The sequence below is a fragment of the Xiphophorus maculatus genome, chromosome 6 (genome assembly GCF_002775205.1).
Source record: "Xiphophorus maculatus strain JP 163 A chromosome 6, X_maculatus-5.0-male, whole genome shotgun sequence".
Classification (NCBI taxonomy): domain Eukaryota; kingdom Metazoa; phylum Chordata; class Actinopteri; order Cyprinodontiformes; family Poeciliidae; genus Xiphophorus; species Xiphophorus maculatus.
Genome location: NC_036448.1, coordinates 17,473,891 through 17,494,826, shown reverse-complemented (window position 1 = coordinate 17,494,826; position 20,936 = coordinate 17,473,891). Strand labels below are relative to the sequence as shown.

Here is a 20,936-nt window from a genome sequence, read left to right as displayed (position 1 = left end):
TCTGTTAAGTCATCGGTTTTCCCCATGGCTGTGTAGCCTACTCACCCAGATTAACTTATTGTAAAATGGGCGTAAAGTGATTCAAGGGAAATTAAACAGGTGTAATGTGTCAACTCAGAGGGAGAGGTGAAAGTCACGCTGCTGAATTCTTAACAACTTGGAGTTGACTCAAAAATGACTTGTTGATTTAAAGAAGAGTTATTCTCAATACCCACCTTTGTTCTCCTGCTACAAAAAAACCCCATCCCCTCTAAAAAAAGCTGTTAGATCTTACACCTTTGTTTTAATTTTTGTGTTAATACTGTCAATCTTTAGTTCAGATTTTCTTTGGTTAAAGTACTGCTCTGATGAATATGTAGATGACATAAACAGTACAGCACAAAAAATTAGCTCTGGTCTTTTCTATGTCTGGCATCATCCCTTTTCTTTTCTTTTACATTACATTTTTGTTTTGTTCTTTTCTCTTTTTTGAAGAATTTAATCTCCTGTGTTAAGGCAACATATGTATTTCAGAATGTTTAAATAACAAAAACGAACCTGTACTAAATTCTGCATGCAAACCCGATAAAACACACACCCCTGTGTGGCAAAATCAGCACAGTGGACTATTTGGGTGAAATAAAAATGCAATGTAATACTTAAAAGTTCAATGTGTTGCCACACAAATGCACTAATAACCCTGTTTTCAGAATGTGGTATCAGTATTCCTGTATTCTTACAGTACGTGCTCTACATCGATTAACATACGGTATAATTGAGGAGCACACTAAAGTAATACGGCCTCACACCAGGGGTCTTTCCATACCTTGTTGTGCACAATCTGTAAACAGCTTCAAAGGCATTGCATCTGCCATCTGCACTTCTAGGAACTCTTCTGCATAGCCATTAAAACAAGCTGTCTCAAAGGACATCATTCGTATTTCAGCCTCAACCCTGAATTACTGTGTGTTCATTATAATTATAAGGGAGGAGTGTTGCCAGGCTAGTCCACAGAATGCCAGGTGCACACTTCCATAATCTACCATTTTAAACAACTCTGAGCATCAACAACAGTATCTCCATGCTATTCAGCCATTAGTTCTCGCTGGCTTTCATGCTGAAACTCCATATCAGTCATTTGAGCACATTTTTGTGTGTGTGTGTGTGTGCAGTAAAAGACATGTGGGGAAGAAAGTGCAACACTTTGTTGTGTTCCATTTTCCTAAGCCTGCTTAGGTTATGTGACTGAGCCATGCTGCTGTGTGAAATTTTTATCCCGATACTGGCACTGTATCCTTGTGAGGGAGTCTTGTAAAATAGGTTTACTTAGCGCCTTTGCTGGCATTTTCCGAAGATAGCAAATGCACACACACTGTCCATGATCGGATTAACTGTTCTACAAAAATGATGTAACTCTTTGTCTTTCTTGTGTGGCATAGGTTTCCCTGCTTAAGTTTAGTGGTCATCCGCAGGAGAATAGACGCACTTGAAATCCAGTCACAGCATTATAATCCACATATTACAAATATAACAGTTGACAGGCTTGGTTAATCGCTCTTTGTCACACAAATTTGATGTGTGGATGCCCAAAGTGAATCACTCTCCCCCCAAAAATTTGATTTTTTTATTTGTTTTCCCCAGATGTACTCCCTGGAAACAAAACCAACAACCCATAATTAACACAAATTCTGATTTGTAAGGCATTTAATTTTGAACTTTGCCTGGTGTTTCTCTGTCATGTTGTGATGTAAATTGCATGTGATAAGTGTGAAATATTTTTTAAGCATCCAATATAGTATAAAACATGCAATGCCAAGTACACAGAGAGGAGGAATTTGCACCTGAGGACATATAAGCTTTTCATTCAGAGCCACAAGGTGTGTCAAGACTAAATGTAAATTGCACAAATTATGAGAGAAATCAGTTGAAAAATCTCAAAGAAATCTCACTTATTTACATTTTAATTACGACTATTACTTATTCTTATTTTTTTGGATGTGACCAAACGAGCCTGATTCCCCCCCTACACTAGAAAGAAGAAGCAAAATGACTGTTTTTCCACTGGAGGTTTAGATGCTTGTTTATCACTTTTAAATACCATCATCTTTGCTGAAATCCCCTCTCAAAAGAACCTTTCACTTGCTGGAATAAATTCAAATTAAAATTTAAATCCCTCTTTGCATTTCTTCAGCCTTTTTTAAAATAGCTGCCTCCTTTTAGAAAGCTGTTTATGTAGTGATCTGCTCATAATCCAGTTTGTTTCTCAACAGCGCAAAAAACACAGAAATCGTATTATCACTATCTTGGAGAGATGATGCGAGAAATCGGGAAGTATAAATGTCTGGATCTGTGGAAGTTTTCAAAGTTTTAAAGCTGGAGGAAAAAAAAAATCCTCTCAATAATCTGGTCTGTAACACCGTAATTTGACTTGCAAATACACAGAAAAATAAAGTGCATTGTGCTGCAGTATCCCAAAAACATTTTCCTCACCTTTTGCTTGTACAAAGATCACTCGGAGCTCACTCTATAAACACTTTTTGGCATGTTTCAGACAACATGAAGACAGCATTTGGCATCATGAAAGATGATGTATGACTGGGGGATTAACTCTTATCACAGACAAGTCACACAGCATCTCAGAAAACAAGTACTCTGATTCTTAAAAAGGGCCCCACCTTCTAATACACTGAGAAAAACAATATCTAATCAGAAAGGTAACAAATATAAACAGAAACAGCAGACAGCGCGCCGTGTTTTTTGATAACAACCAATTTCAGATGTAAAACAACACAGAAGAGGCCATACGGAAGTTTAACGCGCTCAAGCCAAATTAGATTTATTGTTTGGAAACAAATTATAATTGTGTATCTAGAAAGTTAACCAAGATCCTAAACAAAAGCAAATCAATGACCCGCCCCCATTAATCACTCAAAGGCGGCTACTTGTGCTGGAGAAACTTACTTCATAATCAATTTCTTTGTTTTGTTCAAAGGGCATTTGCATTTTGGTTTATGTCACAAAGCTTCCTGTATCTGGCGCAATCAGAAATGGCAAGCCATCCATGTTAATGGTGGTTTTTCTATTTATTCAAGAGCATATCTCCAAATACTCAAGATAATTTTAGCGTATTATACAAATATTTTGAGTGATAGGCTTAACTTTTTTTGAAGCCCCTTGTGCTTGTAGTGTCATAGAAAATCATATTTCCTTGAAGATGTCAAGCTAAGGACATTTTTTAATTATTTTATTTTACAGACTAATAATCTCCAGTTCCCATATCTTATCTTTTTAGCAGTGAGGACCCCAGACAAAAATGCTTATTTTTAGTTGTGTCTAGACATACTATTATGGCCACCAAGGTCATTATCAAAGCACACATTACACACACCTGTTACCATTGTTTAGTTGCTCGTTTTTGGCCAAGCACCCAAGCTCCTATCTCCTCATTCATAGGCGTGTCTGCTGCATTGTGAGCCTGCCTGGGTAAAGGGGGAGGGTGCAGGGACCCCCAGAGACACCCAGATCTGCACCTCACCTCTCAATGACACAACAAAGTCAGCCTCTCGCTTATAAAAGAGAAGACACTGACTGACCAGCCAAGCATCGATTTGTTTAATGTAACCAATCAGATGCTCTTGGTTGAAGACGGTAATTGCAGGAAACCAGCTGTGACCCACTGCAGCTTGGATTCTTAAAATTAAGACCTGCAGTCAGAAGCCTTAGTTGGTATTCAAGTTCATAATGTCTTTCTCTGATTAGAAGGATCACAATTAAAGTCTCTCTTCTGTGAATTCTCTATATTGCTTTTAAGGTTTTTGAATCACCATCTTTAATCAAAAGCCTTTTCCATAGACTCACCCAAAAAAGGAAAAGAGAAGACGCGATTACAAAGAACTATTGCCTTTTCATGGAAAAGGTAAATAAGTTAGACCCACATATAGGTGAACATATTCACATTTGCCTTGGTTTAAGATTCATAAGTTTAATTTTTACTTATACAGCACACTCTGAGTTAGATTTAAGAACATGTGGCCACTTGGCTAGAGCCATTTACCCTTCCTTAGTTTCTTTGACACATACAAATTCAAATACATTGATAGGTTTGCATTGTCGTTCAATTCTCCTTAATAACGTTGGAGGTTTGTTCTTTGTCCCATATTTTATAAAATATAATCTGTGGCTTTTTGGTTGCAATGCAATGTTCTCACCTGAGAGCATTGAATAAATAATAGAAAACGTGACTCTTATCAAGGTAAAACAGTTTTAAACCTATAACTGGCAAGCAAAGGGAAGTTTTAGTTTAAGTAACTGATTGCAGTTAGGCTGTCTACCTGAGTAGATAGCCCTACTAACTAGGCAGCTCTTATTTGTTTGTTTAACATGTTAATTTTTAAAGAACGGAACAGCAAGAATGCACAATAAACATTTGAAAACTGCCAAATTTAGCAAGTGTGTCTTTGCTTATGTCTTTGTATTAATTAATAAATATCATAGATTACTTAATTCTTTTTATAGTAATGGGTCACTTTGTAGTTATTTTTTTTTCTATAAAAAAACAGAATTTAGATGAGACTATTTATCTTAATCTAAATACTGTGATGTAGTGAAACCATGGTATGTTTAGTAAAGTAAGACTCAAATGAGTGTGTCATAATGAAAGAGGACTCATAAGTTATCATATTTCATGGGACAATCAAGGGAAATACAATGTGCCATGAAATTTAAAACAAAATAGGATACATTTAAACTAAATTATCCATTTTAGCAATTTTAATTGCCATAATTAATGAAAATACTAAACTTAGAAAATGTTTAAAAAATGATTTGTAGTGTTTTAAATAAATGAGTTGGAGACATTTTATTATATGTATGAAGTGGAACTAGGAAGAGACTGAATGGCAACAGGTGGACCTGAAATTGAAGTGCAAATCAGCAAAGAAGCAACTTGACCCATAGCCTTTTTTAAAACATAGCTGTAGGTTGTAGTTTTACTGTTGTTTTTATTTTGGGCTGCTAAATGTAAGGAGTATCTATAATTGAATAATGGGTACAGACCAAAATCATTTTATTGGGTTTTAATGATCAGGTTTAAACAATGGAGTAGAAAAAGTCCAAAATTGAATCAAAGCATCTTCATACAACATTAAATAAATGTGTAGCAAGTTTGCCTATGGTCACATGCAATTTTCTTCCCAAAGGGGATTCCTGTGAACTGATCTAATCACTTCTGGTTTTAAGATGAAACATACTGACAGATAATGATTCCCATGAAAAATGCACTGTATTTTCAAAAGAAAATTCCCCGTCTGTTGACATTAACATAAATGTACTTCTACATCCTGGAGCCATATCAACATCAACGTGTACTTATGTTGGGCTCATCGTATTTGCATATGCAAATAGATATTCTTTTAAATGTAATTCAGCCCCTTTTATGCGACTTTGTGAGATGAACAAGCAGGCATCAAGTGGTTACACAATGAGGGTTCAGCAACACCAAGAAGAATCTGTCAATTTAGACCAAGGCTTGAAGCATCATAGCAGAAATTAACCACAGTTTGATAGAGATTTGTACACATCTGTCTCATTGAATGGCAGGGTGGATGTGCATTGTTATTTGGCTGCACGGGCTGCCATGCGAAATTAGTCATGTTTGCTTTGTCGAAATTACTGGGCGGCATGTTTTGAGTGAGAGGGTTCGCTGAAGTTGCGCCGCTGACATTTTGATCCCGTCGTGCATTAGAAGAATCGAGTTAAACATATTTGTGTAGGTTTCACAGGAGGAAGGTATAGTGCTCAAAAACAACAGGGTGCCGTGACACTTCGCTCTGCTTACATAATTTGCAGCAGAATGCAAAAAGCTTTTAGACACAGATGTGACCCATTGTAATACCTTTCTAAATGCAATCAAACACTTTCTACAAATATGAGCAGGACTTTTTAAATGTGAACCCTTGTTTGACATGTAATTTTGTCCAACCCACTCCTCTTTCATTTCTCCATCAGCTCTCTCCAGTTATGCCCACATTTTCAGCGGATGAAATAGCTCGACAAAACACTAGTTTATGTTGTGAGTCGGCTCTGAATGAGTTTTCCCTCTCGCTCTCTTTTTAGATTCGAACAGATGTTGGGGCTAAAAGAAAATGTAACATTTTGTAATGGCGTTGTTGTGTAGCCCTCAATATGTTATTCTCTCGCAGTGTGTCATGATTGCTTAACATAAGTTGATTTCTTTTGCCTCAAACAGTCCGGAACATGAAATAATCATCCCTCGAACAAGCTGCTTGTGAGATTGTCTGCGTTCACGGACAAAAAACATGTTATTTAATAAGATTCTTAGATAGATTATTCCTCACTTTGATGTGTTTGTACAGTTACAAGACACAAATGGTGGGAAAGAGGGTAAACTGGTGCACGTCTGCTCTCTTTGCATGTCTTTTTCACAGCATAGCGTGGATTGGCTCTCAAAGACAGTTAAAAATTTGACTTTTAAATGAGGCATTAAACAAGGTGATGATCAACTGCCAAACCTTAAGTAATGATATTCTCTGTCCTCAAGTCCCTGGCCTTGCATAACCAAGTGCACAAATCACAGAGAAAAAAAAAAGACCTGAAAATTCATTATTATCACATATTGTGTTCTCACGTCAGTCCCCTGAGGACAAGGGGTGGCAACGGTGGTGACAAGGGGGAGGAGGGGCATATCCCCAATAGAAATTCATGTTTGGGTGGCCCCTCACCATCAGCTGGGGGGATCTTGACGAGGGGAGCTATCACTTATTTAAAACCCTGTGCCTCCCCTCTTTTGCAACCCCCACCCGACCCCACCCGCCACCCCTAGGCTCCACCCAGAAGTGTGGTTGCCTTTGTCATTGTAATCTGGCCCTGTTTGCTAAACGCTTCCACTGTTTACTCTCCGCCGTGGGGGTTTGTATGAACAGGAGTCAGCAGGATGCAGGGTGACATCACTTTTGGGTGGGGAGGTGTTACAAAAAAAAAGAAGCTGCATTTGTGTTTTCTGCTTTTCCCCCTTGTTCTTTCTAGTCCTCCCTGTCCCTGTCCAGGCTTGTCGAACGCATGAACTAACCTGGGAAGGGGGGCTCAAGTGGCCTACGGGGACGAATTACACCTAATTACTTGCATAACCGCTGTGCAGGAGGGTTTGTGCAGTCACCAAAGAACGAACTCTTGCTTTTCAGTGGAACTTATAAGGTAAATGATTTAAACCTACAGCACATGCTAATAGTATATCCACATCTATGCTCATAGTCAATAAATCAGATGTCTTGATGATTCTCGTTTGTCAGATTAAATGTAACTTCCAAAAATAACCTTCAAGCAGATGTTAAACATACTTTACAGGCCATATTTTGTTTTTTAAAAATAGTATCTATTTTATGTAATATTTTGATTTTAAATGACATGTTTTCAGTGGTTTTAAGTGGGAAAACATCATAACAGGAATACGATAATCCATCTGTGTGTAGCAGATATATATAATGTGTTTCACTTTGTGATAAAGTTCCAAAAATAAATGAGCCTTTCAATAATATTCTTGTTTATTGAATGGGTCTGTATGCATGTGTATATGTTGGTTCAGGAGTTAAAGTTTATTCCAAGACATGTAATGTTTGCGATCAGGGTCGGATTTAAGAGGATGTAGCCCCCTGGGCTGGAGCCAGTTTTGCTCCCCTACTTGCCTTTCTTTTAGACATGCAAATGAAAATAGATTGCTAGTTTAAATGCACATAAACCCCAAGGTTTATATGCCTTTTTCAAATGAAAATATGTTTTCTGTATTTGTTTTTTTCTAAAAAGCTCTAAACATGTTTTAAAATTGTTTATAAACACAATATTATGATTTTCTTTCTTAATACACTTTCTTTTTTTTACCTAAATATTGTGATAACTATACCAGGCCTACATGTGGTGATATGCCATAATCACTGACTGTGAGCTTACGCTTTGTCTTGTTATGTCGGATCTGCTTAGGTTCGAGAATGATGTTAGAGGTGGTGCTACGATGTCAGAATTTTTTAAATAGTTGCATTCTTTACATGACAATTTTTTAAATAAAGCTTTTCATGTCAGCAGCTTCCATTCCTTTGAAATCAACATGTTTACAAAACCTCCATTTATAAGAATGTATTTATTGTTTCACCTCCAGAACCCATAGGCCCTAAAAGCCCTAAAAGTGTGGTGGTCATTTTTTCCCTTGATATTTTGTAGCTTTCCAGTTTTGATGCTTTGCGATTACCTTTACAGTTAACTATTAAAAGTTATTTTTTTCTATGTATTAATGTTCATCTACTATGAAAATGTAATCATATGACTCCAAAAAAATTATGTCAACAGTGTCTTTAATGGTTGTTCACATAGTAATTTTAATGTGACCACCATCAGATTCTAGTTCAAACAGTCTATGGCCCTGAAGTGTTCTGCATTAGTAGAAGAAAATGTGACATTACTATCAAAAAACATACTTATAGAAGTAAATATGAATGCTACATGTCAATACATGTGTCAGTTTTGAAATAACTGTGATATTTGTGCCAAAGAACTGTGGCTAGCTCCTTCAGTTGATGTCTGCTGTCATGTTCGTAATTACCTTTATTTTGAAGAAGACTGACTTTATAGCAAGTTGTAGCATTATAGACGAGACAGTTTTCAGTCAAATTTAAATGTTGTTCTGTGTAAATAAAGTTGCTCAATTCTAACCTTCAATTTAAATAAAGGTGTTAGCAAGCAATTATTAAGCAGAGAAACAGTCACAACAGTTGCTATGCTTGTTTCATCCAAAGTTTACGTCTGAGTTAGCCGTTTCCCACCTCCTTACACACCATAACATAAAACTAGACTGAAATGTGGCTCTTTAATGACATACAGAACCTTATATAAATGTGACTAGGATCTGATTTTAAAAATCACATTTCTGCTGTTCACACTGTTTTTAAAAAATTGACACGGTTTACATGTAGGTGAAAAAGTCGGATCTGGTCCAGTTTTGCCAGCAGTGTGGAAATAGCCTTAGAATTGTTATAATTTCACCAGGCACAATAATCTGTCATATTGTCTATGAGTCAAAATACTCAAACAGGAATCAGAACTGAAATAAACCAGAACAGAGTTCAATGTAAAGTCCTTAATCAATAGCATCCAACTGAATTAAGCTACATGTGAGTTTTAAGCATTTTGTGGTCATTTGGCTCTGGTTTATGAAAATACCAAACTACAATAAAAAATAACAGCATTAGGTAAAATACATGGGTACGAAAGGGTTTGTTTACCAATTTACAGGGGTAATGGAAATAGGAAGGATCAAAATGGCAATGAGTGGCTGCAAAATGGGGAGACCAGTTGGCAAAGGGGTGAATTGACCCAGACCCTGCTAAATTCTCACCCAGCAGGTAAAATCCCAGAAGGCTTATTGAAGTCACCAAAAATCCCTTGTGTCCCTTTATAAAAGCGTAGCATTCTTAAAAAATTTAAATCTCTGTGTTTAGCTGACAAAGAGAGTGAGAAAGTTACCAACATTAAAAAAGGAGAGAAATCTGACTTAACTCTGAAATCAACTTTTAATGTCATCTATTTTTGTTGTCGTAGCGATAAAGTCATAGACACTGAAACTGGTCTGTTGAGCCATTGTTATCGTCCCTGGCCATCTGCTGCTGAGGAGTGACATTCCCTCTCATTTGCATGATGAGTGATGTATGAGGAGCATGGGAGGGCATATGCCCCGGTCTTACCACAAAGCAAGTGAAAGTTTATTCTTTTTAAGCACACAATAAAAACTGATGTATATAAAGAAACCTGACAGAGTTGGAGGAAGAGAAAAAGATCACTTCTGTGTGTGACCCTGGGTGTGAGTTTCGTCCTCAGTGAGCTCACATAAGAAAAAAAAAAATCTGTGGTGTCTGTGGAAGCGTCCGCGCGCCTGAGTGGAGGCTAGTGCGCGCATCTGCCTCCTTGTGTGCCTGTTTGTGTGTTGTTTTTTTTGCGGATGTGGGAGTAGAGCGAGGAGGGACGGGAGGGGAGGGTATGGGGAGGGGGGTTTGGTGGCTGTTGATGTGCAAATGTGCATCATGTTGAAGGGCTGTGAATGGGGAGGTGTGACGTAAAAAGGGACCCGAACGCAGGTGCTTATCTCGAGGCTGTCAAAGGCACAGTATGTCATATTCCTGGGGACTACCTTTCAAAGCCGCAGCACCAGCTCAGCTATCAAGAGACTGGGAGAAAATCAAACTTTTTGGATCACAGCAATAGGTTGGTGTCAAAGTTCTTTTTATTTATTATACTGACTGTTTGGTTAGCATTTATTATCACTGATCCGCAGTATTGCGAGAGTATAATGACAGGGCTTTTAGCTGATGCTGTTGTAGATGCTGTCTGGTCAGGTCTAAAGCGATGAGCTGAAATATACAAGTGATGGAAACTTATTCAGATTCACAGTTAGATTTCACCCATCTGCTTAACTTGTGCTGTGAGAATTAAAAGAAAAAGAAAAAAAAGAAGAAGAAGAAAAAAAGAATGATGCTGGCAATTGTATTGTATCATGTCAAGGGCTATTTAAAGAAATCTTGCACTGATGGTGAACACTGCATGTCTGCTAAAACCGGCATTTTCAAAATCTTTGCTGGAAAGCAAGCGCAGCTTCTGTTCAGGTTTCAGACAGTTTGAGAGGAGATTAAATGGCTCAAACTGCTTTTTGAGAGGCATGACCTATTTTTGATCATCCAGATAGCATGAGATACTGTCTCCCCAGATTAGATCCGCTGCGTTTGTGCAGAGAATAAGCTTGTCTTAGAAGAACACATGTTCGCATTGTGTGTGGAGACAAAGCGTTGTCAGGTTGCCTGTGGCTTTGACAGTGACAGCTGTACATACAAGACCATTGAGCCTAATGCACTTAAACATTTACTTTCTGTTCCAATAACATGTTTGAGCAGTCAGGCAAGTGTTTTGTTGCCTCTTGTTCTGGCTTTCAAATAATTTGTATTGGAAGTTTGAAAACTATCCAAATTGTGACCATAAAGTAAACTGCAAATCAGTTTGTCTCACATGTTCCAAAGAGTATTCAGCTGGGGCGAAACAACACTGAATTTCTGCAATTATTTGCCTGGTAATCACGTTAAAGTTTGAAAAGATGTGCTAATCTTCAACCTGGAGTGATGATAATTCAGTCGAGAGGTTAACTTTTAGTGTCAGACGTGGACAACACTTAGGTTTAAACAAATTGTGAGGGGTCGAACCACTCAGCAGTCTCCAGAGTAACTATTGATTCAGGAGGCTGGATGCTAGCTAGAAAAGTTCATGATTTACCAGTAACTCGCAGCTCTCTAATGGCTCCTAATCTACCCCAAACGAACAGTCTTTAAGTTGACTCTTGTTTAGCAAAAGGAGGACTTTTTGAAAAAACAAAAGAGAAGAATGAGAAAAGTGTAAATATGTTACTGGATGACTTTAAAACTTCAGCAGATTGTCACCTCTATATCTAAGTTGGAAATAACATTTCACGTGCATAGTTTTCTGGGGGTTCTGCATATTTCAACGTTCAATATATCCCAATTCTTTGGAAATAGAATAATTTTTTTAGCTTGTTTCCAAACACACACCTAAATTCACAAATACGCTTTAATCCGAGACATTACTGGAAAAAGTTCAGCCAGTCATTCATGAAACAGAAAGAAAGTGCTTTCAAAGTTACACCTCTACACTTTGTTTTAATTATAAAAGCAGCAAAGGGCTGTGGCAGGTCTGTGTGTTACAGCAGTGATAAGTAAAAGACATTACTCCTCTCTCATCCATACCCCTTCCTCTTCAAAGCTCAGGGATGTTAGTTGCTACACAACACATTAATGTAACCAGTGTTTGCCGTCAAGGAACTGTCCATGGTACCTGCTGTAAAAGGAAACCGATTTAGAAACTTACTAACTCCTCCACATTGTTGGACAACGCACAGCAACTGCATTGGAACTGTAGATCTTTCTTTACTCTGACTAAATAAAAAAAAGCTGTTTTAGGTATAATTGTCAAAAAATTTCTTATTGTTCTGGAAATTTTAGTCCACGTGTCTTCAGGGCAGTCTGACAGAATCACACAAATAAGAACCGCTTTAAAACACATCATGTTACCTGTTTCGCCCCCAACTCAAACTTCAGCCAGTTAATCCCGAAAAATGAATTATGTGGATATGATTCAACTAAGGTTTTCAGAAATGATCCATCTGCTGTTGAGCAGCTGGTGATCGGATAAATGTAATTAATTGCTTAACTTTCACAAAAGCACTGCAGTAAAAATTGTGCTGTTTGTGTATCCTAAATGGGGAAAATTGTAGAGCAACAGCGGGATTTATAACTCCTGGCTTTTTAGTCTAACCGTACTGTAGCACTGACATTTTAGGCAGTACTCCAAAGTAGTTGTGGGTTTGTTTAAAACTGGTTAGATGTAAAATTTATTGTATAATATTATGTTTTGCACGTTAAGAAATTACAGCTAAAAAGAAACAAACACGGTGAATATTGAGGTCTTAATTACATATTTTACACTGATACCAAATTTATTTAAAAGTTATCTCTTTCAGAGAAGATACGTTAAATTAAGTATTTTATTATAACTTTAAGATTTTGAAAATTGTGTTAATCTTTAGGTGGTGTAGACATAAAATACATTTCCAAACATTTTTGTGGTGAAAATGTTAGAATGATTAATCAGATGGGATTTTCCTAAAAACACCATATAACAAAAAGAAAAATCCTTCCACTTAATTCGTAAATGTGCTTGACAGGGCAAGCTTGTAAAATCCTTCCAATTAATAATACACTGGATTTTTTTTATCTGTATTTTTTTTTCTAAATATATTTCAGAATATACCTTGATTGTAATGTACCTCATTGGCTGCGGTTTTGTTTGTTGGCCTAACTATAAAGGATCTGCTTATACCCTCGTGGGTTGGGAAGAATTAGGATTTATGAATTTATTTCCTCTGTTGTATTGTTTAAACAGCTTTGGTTTAGTTTTGATCCCTTCCTCTTGCCTTTGAGGCTGTTCCACGGTGTCAGCTGTTGACTGATAGTAAGAGAACTGCCTCACAGTGTGAATGAAAGAAAACTAGCGGTTGGTAAACACTGATAAGGGATAAATAGAAAGCGGTCAGGCAGAGATAGTTCTGTGGGAGCCCAGATTGTGTGCGGTCTGTTAAAATGAGATTCTGAGCCTGTCCTTTTTATTCTTCCTCCCCTCCCCTCCTCTGTGCGGCGTTTGTCTGGAAAATCTCCAGTGACCCGGCTCGGCAGTCCCAGGCTGCAGTATTCTCTTTTTGTATTTGTTTTGTTTTCTAACAAGGGTCAAGTTGGCCAATAGACATGTCCCTTATGCTTATAGACAGCTGTCATGACTTCAAGTACTTACAATGGCTACATTTTCTAGGCGTTCTGCACCAACAGGCACAGCTGAAATAAACAAAAAAATAAATAATAATAAAATAAATTAAATAAATATTTGCACAAACTATAGGGACACTTTTTGTACTTATTTTCACATCATTTACTTCCAAATTCTGGGACCTGAGTTTAACATTTTCCAATTCTCTCTATTTCATGTAAGCATTATCAATTAAGACTGCATGAATATATAAATTATTTTATTAAAGTGATATACTTTCACTTATGAATTTTAATTGTGAAATTTCTCACCTAAAGGCAGTGATAATAACTGTTGCATTTAGTTCTTTTTTTTTTCTTCCTGAAACGAGTCTTGTTCTTAATTCTGATGTGAATCTGTGATAAATGTCATAAAAAAGACCTTTAGAGGTTTTACCTTGAGGATCACCAAGTGCTGTATTTGCACAGAAAATAATTCAGCCCACTGTAGCCCAGCAGCTAATGAGTTTGGTTGTTAAGTAAACCACACAAAGGCTACCCTGAAAAAAAAAAAAAGCATTTTGGGGGAATATCACAGTGTCTCTGCACACACACACACACATGAACACCCCCACACGTACACGCGAGAACCAAACGCGCTCTCGCAGCAGCGACACCGTGGACTATCCCGTAACCCCACCTCGATATCCTTCTGCTCCGTCTCCTCTCTGATGTCCCGGAGAGATGAAAAACAAAGGCTAAAAGGGGCATGGTAAGTCAAGCTTGTGATTCTGCCCTGTCGGACATGTTAACACGAGAGCGTTCAGACGTAGGGGAGACAAGTGATTCTGTTTGTCTGCGTAAGGATGCGCTGTGCTGTGTAAGCCTCAGGCTCAGATAAGTGGATTAATGACCGGGTCAATAACAGGGATGCTTTAGTCATTTTATTTTATTTCTTAAATGGGGACTCAGGGTAAGACTAGCACATTTTAGTTTGTAATTTTTTAACTTCTGAATTGCTGCTTAAACTTTCAGTTAGCTGCTAACTTTATTTTTTTGTCTACAAGACTTGTTTTGTATTTAATAAATAATGCTAGTTGATGCTAAAACTCTAAGATGTTTTAGTTTAGTTTTGTAGTTTAGTCTTTTTTTAAGGTTTACCCTAAAAGCAAATGTTTAACAGAAAAGAGGAGGGCTGCTCAAAAGATTGTTTTGTAAAAGCACTCAAGCTCAGTTTGAATCAATTACCGAACTGCTCAGTTGCACACTTAGCAATATAAGATGCCTATTCCCCATACACAGGCAAATTAGACTGTGTGGATCTTTTTTACCTACTGCCTGGCTCTGTTTTTCAAATCCCCAGAATAGTAGCACTAGACTAGAACAACAGTGTACAAAATTCAAGTGCTTTGGCATATCGTGCTCTTGTGTCAAGCTCGAAAGTGGGTTAAAGTCCATGGTGTATATTAAAGCCTGGACTTAAGTCAAATTTACATTTTGTCAAAGATTACTCCCTTTATTGATGCATATAATCATATTCATGGACCATCTGCTGATTTGGCAAGCACAGATCAAACTCACAAAACAGGCCTGCTAACCTTTTAAGTACAAAATAGTCTGGCTTAACTCAGAAGTGTGTGTCTGTGTCTGTGTGCGTGTGTGTGAGTGTTAGAGATTGGATAATACTTAATTTAGATCCTCCAGGCTGCTTTTGCCACATTTTATTTTATCACGATGGCTGCGGTTGCAGACGGATTTATGTTTTTAAAAGTAAATATAAATGTTAGGGGGCAGTTTACAAAGACAGAGTATAAAGGTCGGTTGATGAATAGCAAACAATAGCAACGGTTTTTTTGTTGATGGTCTGTTTTGAGTTAAGAAATTGATCAAAACACCCGTATTATAATTCTAAAAAAAGTCTAAATATTATTTGAAGAAATGTTGGAATGACAAGAGAAATGTCAAAATAATTTTTTAAGAAGTCAAACTGATTTCTCTAAGACAAGTCAAAATTACAAGGAAAAGAGTCAAAACACTTCCAAGGAAAGTAAAAAATAGTAAGAAATGAGTTTAAATGAAAAAGTTAAAAATAATTTTCAACCAGAAAGGTAAATGATAAAAATTACAAAATAAAAGTTCAAGAATTTTTCAAGAAGTTAGAATGTCATGGAAAACTTTATAAACTATTTCCAGAAAAAAAGACTCAATTGCAAGATTAATTTAGTAGAATGGTGAAATAAAAAGTTATTATTTACAGAAAAAATTAAAAATGTTAAAAAAAGTATTCACTAAATACTAAATATTGTGAATAAAGCTGGGATGAAGAGAAAAAGATTATGAAATTACGATCAATAAATCGAGCAAAAAGACCAGCAGTAGCTACATCATGAATAATTTAAATGCTTTAATAGAACACAGGAGTTTCAGCATTTTGTTTACTTCAAACATGTTGACTTTACTAATGAAACAATACTTTAATTTTTGACTGTTTGTTTGTAAACATTTAGACTTTATTCTCAAAATAAAATTTTCAATTTATTGTTAACCTTTTATCTTCAGAGTGCAAGAAAAAAAGATCTTCTATAAGTGACCCAAATACTTATTTGTAGCTTAAGCTCTTGTTCACAGTGTACCCTTTCTGAGTTTATGTTGGTTGCCATGGTTACATGGCTTTCACAGTGCAGTGTTGCACACTTCCACCTGGATGTGAATGGGCCGCACCGGTGTCACATATCGACTGTAATAAAACTCTGCCTGAGTCCTCTCAAGTTGTTCTAATAACTAATTTAGTTCTGAACCATCTCCCTAGTGTGTGTTTCATCGAAAAGAAAGAAAAATTCACAACTGGGCATCCTTAACGGCACAAAATACTTATGTTCGACTCATTCCAAACAAAGCTTACGCAGATTGAGAATTCATATGGCAGAGGTAAATCCGAGTTAACACGGATTTATACTGGCATGAGTTAAAGGACTAGAGTTTGTAATCCAGGTGGCCAAGGGATTTTACCATACAGTGGCAAAATTCACTTAAAACTCCCCCAACATCCTGAGCTGCTGAGCTCAGCGAGCAGACAGATTGTTCAGAATTGATGACAGAACATCTATGTTTCGAGCTGGACTCTGCATGTGTTGGTAGTGTATGTGCGTATGCTAGTGTTTGCATGTGCACATATGTGAGCATGTGTGCTCCTTTATGTGTTCCATTAGTACAACGGGAACCGTTTACAATGAGACCTTGACAGACTGGTATTATTGTTCTGAATCAGTGTATATGGGAGGTGCACTGGGACCACTGCCTCCCATATGCATAAAAATCAGCGGCGCAAATCAAAATACACCAATCTGAAATTACTCTCCAATGTCCACTAAGTGGTAAGGAAATCGATCAAAGACCTCACATTTCTCAAATAATTGATATTTGGAGCAGTCTTTGATCGCTATACCAAACGCGTTTAAAATAATGTCGGTTAGTGTGTGTTCACGTGTGCACATGTGTGAGGAGGACACGGGAGCAGAGATAGAGTGGAGTTGTTTAATGACAGGAACAGCTGACTCATTTAGAGAGAGCAGTGAAAGGTAATTAACCCTGGGAAAACTACAGCTGCCATGCGAGCTGTTCACTTCAGTGCAATCTGATTAGGAATCACCACTCGAGTCCCTGACTCCTTTCAGACCCTCTGTGAGCATTGTAAACTTTTCCCTTTTGCCTCCCCGAGAGCCTCCCAGAGCACTGGAGACCTGCCTTTTGTGACGGAAAGGGGGGGATTAGCCAGAGCGGTTACTACGTTTCTCCAAATTGCAGACCACCTGGTAGCTTTCATGCGACCTCCTCCATGAAAAGGGGCTCCTTGGACAGGGACAATGAGCGGGATTACTCTGCTCATTGTTGCACCAGAGCTGGAAGTTCTTTTTTTTCACCCAAACACCTGTCCCCAAATTAGACAGGTTTGAAAAAGCATGCTCATGATAGAATTCAAAGATTCGGCCCAACACAGGAGCTGTTTGACAAGCTGGACACTTGCCAGTGGATGAATTGCGCGCCGCTCAATTTATTACGCTATTGATGAATGGCTTAGAGGAGGAGGATACAAATTTTACATGTTTCAATATTTTGGTGTCCCTAATTGGATTGAAATTCACAAATAAAATAGCATATCATCTAGGCCCTTTTTATAAGATAAGGGGACTAAAAGCAGCAGAAATGCGGTCAAAAACTGAAATTGGCTCTTTGATGTCAGAAGAAACAATCTGGACTCGGTGCCTCTGTGTGGTCCGGCTCCAGATGAACCCAATTTAGAAGGAAAGGCTTTGGGATGACTTTGGAACGCGATTACAAGATTCATAAATCACCTCGGCAAAGGTGTCACCATCTGACTCTTTCATGGGACTCCTGCTAACTCTGTCCAACAACAAGTTTCCCCTGTAGTTTTGCCATCATAGCAAATCATTGAAGCGATAGCTTCTAGCCAGCCTTCTAATTGTCTGTTAAGAATTCTGTGAGCTGTACTCCTTTATTGAAGCGTCTCTGTCTTGGAGAAGTGATAAGATGCCAATACGCTTCTCTATAAAAGTACACTTTGGCAAAAGGCACAAACACTTTGCTTGGCCGTCAGGATAGCTGTGAGGCTGTTATATCTGAAATCGCAGTTGACTTCAGGATTTTGCCTGTGTCTGCATGAAACCACTAAACTCCTTTACACAGAGGAATGCTCATAAATTGTTGGCAGGGTTTTTTTTTTAAGATGAAGCTTTTTTTTCTTTTCTCTGAAGCAAGCACATAAAGATCTTTACTTTCATTTTACCACTGAAACAAATCTCAAAAAGTTTAAGATTACTTAGCATCTTTTTTGTAAGATCTAATTGAAAAATGGGAAAATAAAATATACTTGGCATCAGAGTTTTGTTTTAAGGAATTATCAGTTAATCTTTACTGGATATGAGCCAGTATGACATTATCATGGAATACCCGTTAGTAAAAATATCATTGTTTTACAATCTTGCATATTTAGACTGCAGGACACAGAACAATGTTATCAATTATAATTGTTCAATGAAAATTAATTTCTATACATGGGCTCAAGCATAATTATAAACAACTTCTACATTTAATAGCATTTGCCAAAGCAGACATTAGTAGGATAATTACTCAGACTTCCTGCTCAGGTAGCCAGGTGGCAGTCATCTGCTTAACAGACACACAATGCCTGCCAAGTGTTGTTTTCAAACAAGATTACCTTAATAAGACCAATAGGTGGCCCTACTTTTAATCTCCATAACATAACTGAATTTGTCTTTCTTGTAAGAGAGGTATAAGTGCAGCAGCTGTCTTTCAGACAGTGGGCCAGTGGTGTGCAGGAAAAGTTAGGAGAGGACATGCAGAGAAAAAAAAAGTATTTCCTATAAGAAGTACATGTGTAGTGGTCTTCTTTAAGTCAATTGATTGACAGTGTGTATAAGAACCATGTGGGTGAAGGGCAGGGCTACACACCTCAAACAGCCACAGAAAACTTTGTTTGTATTACTTTTAAGTGAGGGGTAAGTGTGGTAGCCTCCATTCATTGAATTGAATAGCTGTGTGCAGCAACAATTTGGGGAGGGGCAAAGCTGCACTATGCTTCATACAATAACAATAACTTCCATCACTTCTGCTCTGATTCTGGCTGTTGCATAAAAGAACTATAAACCAGAGGAACAATGATGGGAAAAATGTGCAGTTTTAAATCCATAACTTTTAAAAATATGTGTATACCATAATACAAGTAATCAGCCCACACCTGTACTATACATGTACTGATCAATCACCTGTTGTGAAATTCAAGAGGAGGAAAAAGCGTAAAATTAAACACAGACATTTTGTGACCCATCTTCCCTCCTAATTTATTTTCCAGTTATTGGACTGTCCAGCTGGTATTTAGACACAGAATGTCTGATGGCTTCATGACCACCTCACACAAAAGAAGATAACAAAAATCCCCCCCACACACACATACACACACGCGCACGCAAACATGCACGCCCGCCCGCATGCACGCACGTGCACAACACAAAGTTGTTTATCTAAATACTCTCTGAACAGAAGTTGATTTCACTGTCTGACCAAGGCTTAATTTACTTTCCATGAATCTATTTGCATCTCAATGAAAAATGGCAAAAGCAATCACCAGCTTGCCCAGGAAGAGGTGTGAGCCTTATCCAAACAGGTATGTTGTGGCTATCGCACCTTGCTACTGGAGCTAAAACAGACTGAGCCCACTTTCTTTACACTAAAACCACCTATGGTTTAAGTATGAATTGCGATCAATTAACTATATCCCCCATAGACCTTCATTACAAGGAAATATGAAAGTAAAAGGTCCTATCTCCTGCCGTTTGCTCTTTATTATACATAAACAGAAAACACTTAGCATGTAAAATTAATGTGAAAATTATTCCCGGGGTAAACTATAAACACAAAAAGTTACCCCGCACATTTACCCTTTTTTCTCCTTCCCCTAGATCAGAGTGTAATTGCCAGTAATCAGGTCTGTTTGCTGCTGATAAAACCACTCTGAATGCGAGGAACCCTCTTTGTGTGATGACTCAATTATGCCAGAAGTGGCTCATCAAACCTGGCCCATCAGCTGCTTTAATAAATAAGGAGGAAAACTTGCTGCAGGCGCATTATAATTCCATTCATTCCATAATTAAATCCATTCCAGTTTTAACCCTTCGCTCAGTGCGCTTCTGGAAGAGGAAACAAAAACAAGACAGGAGCAAAAGAGGGGGTGGAGGGGTGGGAGTTGCGAGTGCACACCAGACAGTGACCTTGTGCAGAGCACCCATCCGTTCCCTATAATTCAAAATGATACTGTTGAAGAAAGGTTAAGAGAAAAAGACTCAGAGAGAAAAGGGACGGGGAGAGTGGGGGGATCAGTTAATACGCGGCTGCTGTTTTTTATGTATGCATTGTTTCCACACACACGGCCTTAGACAGTAATTATATTAAAAGAGTAATCTAATCATAACAGTTGGTTGGTTGGGAGTGCAGCACTGACATTTTGAAATCTTATTTTGTGTAATCTCATTTGCCTCCATCATATCGCCTGTACCCCCTTATCTAAAGGAAATGTAAATAATGTAATTAATTTTGTGCTCTCCAGAATCTTACTTTGCTACTGTGGCATGCTTTATTGTTTTCAAGATGAGGTATCAGCACAGAGTTGTTTTTTTTTTTTTTTTTTACTCTGTCACAATAATGTTTGTGTTAATTACACGAGAGCATCCCAAGTGGACGGATAAGCTGGGAACTGAGGCAGGACACACACACACACGCATACACACCCCAACACTCAAGGTCAGTGATGAATATCCATGGCAGCTGGAGAGTATTAATAAAGCATAATATGAAAATAATAATAATAGCATCACTAACAACCAAAATGTGAGAGTAATGTCCAGATCGCCGCGCGCACGCGTTTGCTCTCTCTTACATCTCCAGCTCAGAAACAGGGTCCCCTGATAGTGGTGCAAGGCAATGGTTATTCATGATTGCTGGACTGGGAAGGTCTGCCCCCCCCAACACACACAATTGTAACCCATTCTCCTCCTCTGCAGTGGG

General features: G+C 37.9%; 1 protein-coding gene across 4 annotated transcripts in view; it reads left to right on the top strand.

The window, feature by feature from the left end:
• The window catches only part of st18 (ST18, C2H2C-type zinc finger), a 47,754-nt gene that overhangs the window by 2,643 nt on the left and 24,175 nt on the right, over positions 1-20,936 (top strand). Inside the window, exon 1 of one of the 4 annotated variants that reach the window (XM_023334811.1) lies at positions 10,063-10,242. The exons of the other annotated variants lie outside the window; for them this stretch is intronic. The gene's annotated coding sequence lies outside the window, so the exon portion shown is untranslated. Of the gene's footprint in view, positions 1-10,062; positions 10,243-20,936 lie in introns of those variants that run through there. 4 annotated transcript variants of the gene reach the window in all.